The sequence below is a fragment of the Arachis ipaensis genome, chromosome B07 (assembly GCF_000816755.2).
Source record: "Arachis ipaensis cultivar K30076 chromosome B07, Araip1.1, whole genome shotgun sequence".
Taxonomy (NCBI): Eukaryota; Viridiplantae; Streptophyta; class Magnoliopsida; order Fabales; family Fabaceae; genus Arachis; species Arachis ipaensis.
The window spans coordinates 112,046,567-112,051,942 of record NC_029791.2 but is presented as its reverse complement, the minus strand read 5'-3'; the positions used below and the strand labels follow the sequence as shown (position 1 = coordinate 112,051,942).

Genomic DNA, 5,376 nt, shown 5'->3' with positions numbered 1-5,376 from the left:
AGACACAACATGTCAGCAACCTCAAGTAGGATCTGTTGCATCTTCATCCTTCCATCAAGTGGACTGCCCAATTCCCCCGTCCAGTGGTGGTGGTGCCCCCGCAGCTTCATCTTTACGCCCCTTTCGTCCACCCTATGGCGAACCACTGCCTGCTCCTCAGATTTGCACAAATGGTGTTCAAAACTCGGAGCTGGGCAATGAAGACTTATACCAGAGGCAGATGAGGTAGACTCTTTTGAGCAACACGTTGACAACCTATTTGCTGCATCGGAGGCTCAGAAGTGCAAGGGACGCAAGACCACTGAATTTTGGGATGTTAAAACAATTGGTATACAAGAATTTAATGGTGAAAATTTTTAATGCTCTACTTTTTTATGATTTCATCGCATCTTGGCTGTAATGGTTACTCACACAGACTATATGATTTACAGAATCTAATAGCACAATCAAACAAGCTCGTTTGAGTGTGAAGGAAGCTATGAAGCCACCTAACGGTAGAAAGATCGTACTCAAGTTCCACGAAAACCTGCAACTAGTTAAAGATGAAGCTGGTATACTGAGCGACATTCTTAGATTGCTAGGATCTGACTACACCAAATTCTCAATCTGTGAGAAAGACTGGAGAAAGGTTCGCTCCAAGGACAAGATCTATAATGAATGTGTAGAAGTAAAAACTTATATTGTTATAGAATTTGAGAATCTTAATTTGACACCTACTCACAATTTAATTTTATTGTTGTAGAAAATGTTTCATTTTGATGAAGATAGTGCAGGAATTATCAAGCGTATAATATTAAAAATGCTAGGGAGCGCTTGGAAGAAAACGAGGAACAGTTTGTACCATGATCATTACGACTCACAAATTACTATTGAACAAGATATTGAAGGCCGCCCACCGAAAATTGCTGCGGATCATTAGAGATGGTACCTTGATTATCGCAATAGTGAAGACACAAAGGTAATATATTTTTAATTCATAACAGAAAAAGTCTAGTTATGTTATATTGAGTTAGTTAAAAATGGTGTCTAGTAACTCTTACTTATGATGGCATGATAGAAGAAGTGTAGAAAAAATACCGTGAATCGATCGAAGCAGTTATACAATCACACTAGCAGATCGAAAAGCTTGGCAAGGCTTAGAGAATAGGTAATTTATGTTTGACTCACTTTTTGAACCATCTCTTCGTCTACATATTCACTTTTTAAACTATATTATTACAGTCAAAAGGACAAGGGAGGAGAGTTATGGACCTTAACGCACAAATGACCTAATGGCTCCTATCTCCATGATGCAGCTCGGGCTATTGGTGTAAGTAATGTGTTGAGAATCGTTAAGTTGTTTCTCGTAGGTTTTAGTTTTTAAAATTTTGTTGAAAGTCTATGCCATTAGCAACTAGCTAATAAATGCTTATGTTTGCTTATCTATGTGCGTAGGAAAGAATTACGGAGATTGAGCAACATGATAAATCCTTTAGACTGTTGTCTCAGAATGATTCACTTGCTTAAACTCTCAGAAAGGAGCACTCAGGTAGAGTGCGTGGCATGGGTTTCAGACCGAGTTCTAGTCAAGTCTTCGGTACAAATTCCCATTAGCCGAGCAATAGAGCTCAAAGAGAGGAGATCCAAAGGATGCTGCTTGAACTACAAGCAAAGCTAGCGGCTGAAAAATTAAAAAGTAAGGCAGTGGAGGATGAAGTACACTACAAAAAAAGGCCTATGGTTAGCTAGGAAAAAGGGTGACCATAGATCTATGATCGCGGTTTTGGACCTATGGTCACGGTTTTTTACCGTGGCCTATTCTCTCGTGGCCATAGGTGGTCATGGTTTTTTTATCTATGGTCACGGTTACAATTTTCAAATTCTGACACTTTAGGCCACGTTTTTTCACCGTGACCATAGCCTCTATGGTCACCCCTCTTGAAAACCGTGACCATAGCCTCTATGGTCACCCCTCTTTAAAACCGTGACCATAGCCTTATCTATGGTCACAGTTTTGACCGTGGCCATAGCTCTACGGTCACCCCTCCTTAAACCGTGACTATAGCCTTATAGCCTCTATGGTCATTCCTCCTGAAAACCGTGACCATAGCCTTATCTATGGTCATGGTATTCACCGTGGCCATAGCTCTATGGTAACCCCTCCTTAAACCGTAACCATAGCTTTATCTATGGTCACGGTTTTCACCGTGACCATAGCCTTTATGGTCACCCCTCCTTAAAACCATGACCATAGCCTTATCTATGGTCACAGTTTTTACCGTGACCAAAGCCTCTATGGTCACCCCTCCTTAAAACCATGACCATAGTCTATCTATGGTCACCCTACTTAAAAATCGTGACCATAGCCTGTTTTGTTTTATGCGATTTAATTTTTTTTAAACATAATCACATCCCAAAACGATGATAATCACCAAATAAATCTAAAAATAAGAAATTCAAGAAATCTAAATCATAAAAGTTTTATTATAAGCTAGATATGTTTTTAGTCCAAACAACACAAATAAAAATAGAGTGTAATTATCCATTACATGTAATAACACGTAAAATCTCACTTCAAAAAGTACACAAGACATCAAAATATTACATGTAGATAACTAAAGTCATTATAAGACTCATTTCATCTCATCCAAAATACAAGTATGAGAATAGAACAATTAGGCAGCACCCTTTCCCTTCTTCTGGATTTTCTTCAGTGCAACCCAAAAGCTTTTGAATTGCTCTTCGCATGTATTGGATTGCAAACTTTACCTATAACATTAAAAATCAAACAAAATCAGCTTAACAATAGTAAAACTGTTACCAAATTTGATTCAGCATTAGTTATAAGTATAAAAACAACTATATATACTCACAGTGAACTTTGGAAGACGAACTTTATATGTATCTATAAGTTCCATCATCAAATCAACCAAATCAGAGAATGGACTATCTAAAACCATCCCTGCAATTGACAGATCCTCAACTCCATATATAAGGCTGAAGAGAGTCACATAATTAATGGCATGATATACCGGTCAAAATGATAAGTTGAATCCTTACATGCACTTAACAAGGAGAAAAAAAATTGATTCACATTGGAACAAAAATATACATGAGTTTCCAATTCAACAAATAAAATTACCTAAAATAATTTTTTCTCATGAATATAATATGAAATCCTTAGTGCTACAGAGATACAAAAATCTACTTCTGAAGAATCACAATGATGGAAACACCCTCTTTCACAAGTCATTTCAGCCACCATATAATGGACTGTAATCCCTTTACGTTTTATATGATCCTTAGTTCCTTACAAATAACCACAAAATCTTAATGGAGGAAGTATTTAACAAATTAATGAGATCTCTTTGGTGGCAACTAACTATGAACTAAACCCAAGTTTTTTTCCCCTACAAACCCATTGTTGCTTAGCAAGCCATTTCTAACCCTCCTTCCAAAGGAAAAGGTCGAAGCTAGAAAGTGAATGATAAAAGCCTACCTAGTTATAGCTCCCATTGAGATACAAATCCAACAAAAAAAAAATCTTCTATTGGAATTTAAATGTGAGAATTTGTGTCATCCTACTATAGCTTTATTTTTTAAAACTTAATAACTAAGTAATTGTTTCATGCTGACATTCTAGGTAAGGAACACATTGTGTGGCATCCAAATATAATTTCAAGAGATGAAAAAGCAAGTTACAAAACTGTATATCTTTTAGCATAAAGCCATAACTCCACAATAACTATCATGTTCAAGCATATATCTACAAGTCCTAATGTCTTACAAGTTATAATATCCAATCTACGCTGAAATTTATTAGCTCTAGACTAAGTTTATAGGTTCATGATCCTCATTTAAGCCAACAATTGGCTGCCTAATCATTCACCCTTTTGCCACGACCTTTTATGTTCATGGGAAATTAAACAGAAGAAGAAACAGATTTACATTCTCACATAGCTAACATTAAAAAGCTTTACTGAAATTATGAAATCTACTTTTTCATGCTTACCTCTACATCCTTCCGTTGATACCATTTCCCTCTCAGCATGAACTCTTGATCCCATAAGTCACTCTTAGGATCATATTCAGCTCTGCACCCTGCCAATGAAAATGAAAATAGAGCAAATTAGCAAGGGAAGCACCCAAGTAATATAAGTCAATATAGCTTTTTGAAAATTATACAGAAGACAAGTGCATAATAATGATAATAATTCGGTCACAAGGCTAACATCTCAAGAGGATATGTCTTAGCATTATGGCCTGGAAAAGCCTTTTCTTTAACCCAATGTCTCTATTTATACCAATATAATACTCAACCACTTAGAGATAAAACGACAAATACCTAAAGACTAGAGTTATCAAAATTTAGGATATAGTTGTTACAGATTATTCCATTATCCATTATATAAAACTATAGATCTCACTTTCATAAAATTGACAGCAATAAAAAATTAAATACTAGGTAAAAACAAATCAGATGGTGACTAAATTTCAGATGTTCATTCAGAAAAGGAAGAAATGGCAAGCCTCATAAGATTGTCTAAATGGGAGCAGGACTTAAAAAATTGCATGATCTAGTTATCCACAACACAGCAGAATATATCACTAGCACAAAATATAGTGTGTAAGAGATTCTTTTTTATTATTGTTATTTATATATTTTAAAAGGAAAGTGAAAAACGAATACCTGAAAAATCAGAAAACTAAGAAGTAAGAAATTCCCCAACGAATACAAGAAGGATGGTGATGTTGGGGGTGGAATTTGCGGTAGAAACCCCCAAAGGAAAAGAAGTGGAATTTGAGGAGTAGCAGTAACGCTGGTGGCCCTGGCAGCAAGGACACGACACCGATTCACCTCCAGGGACAGCGAGCTCCACCGGTGGCGACTGGGTGCGGTGGCGGTGACGGAAATCGGCTCCGCTTCTCTCACGCGCTTCACTGGCTTCCGTCAATCTCTCTCAGCGTCGCTGGTGCACGAAATTGTGATCATCAACAATGGCACCAAAGGCTTGGTGCTCTCAAATGTGAATCACACTTTGTCACAACTTCGCACAACTAACCAGCAAGTGCATTGGGTCGTCCAAGTAATAAACCTTACGTGAGTAAGGATCGATCCCACAGAGATTGTCGGCTTGAAGCAAGCTATGGTCACCTTGTAAATCTCAGTCAGGCGGATTCAAATGGTGATAGAGAATTGATAATTAAAACATAATTAAAATATAAACTAGGATAGAGATACTTATGTAATTCATTGGTGAGAATTTCAGATGAGCGTATAGAGATGCTTTCGTTCCTCCTGAACCTCTGCTTTCCTGCTGTCTTCATCCAATCATTCCTACTCCTTTCCATGGCAAGCTGTATGTTGGGCATCACCGTTGTCAATGGCTACATCCC

The 5,376-nt window shown here is 37.3% G+C and overlaps 2 long non-coding RNA genes across 2 annotated transcripts in view; one reads left to right on the top strand and one right to left on the bottom strand.

The window, feature by feature from the left end:
* LOC110264343 overlaps window positions 218-5,376 on the top strand; it is a 17,143-nt gene continuing 11,984 nt past the window's right edge. The window contains exons 1-2 of the long non-coding RNA XR_002350401.1: window positions 218-315; window positions 432-535. This is a non-coding gene — a long non-coding RNA (uncharacterized LOC110264343). The remainder of the gene's footprint in view (window positions 316-431; window positions 536-5,376) is intronic.
* Window positions 2,442-4,952, bottom strand: LOC110264342. Its single transcript, XR_002350400.1, has 3 exons — window positions 4,670-4,952; window positions 3,992-4,073; window positions 2,442-2,748 (listed from the first exon to the last, which is right to left on the bottom strand). It is a non-coding gene; the product is annotated as an uncharacterized LOC110264342 (long non-coding RNA).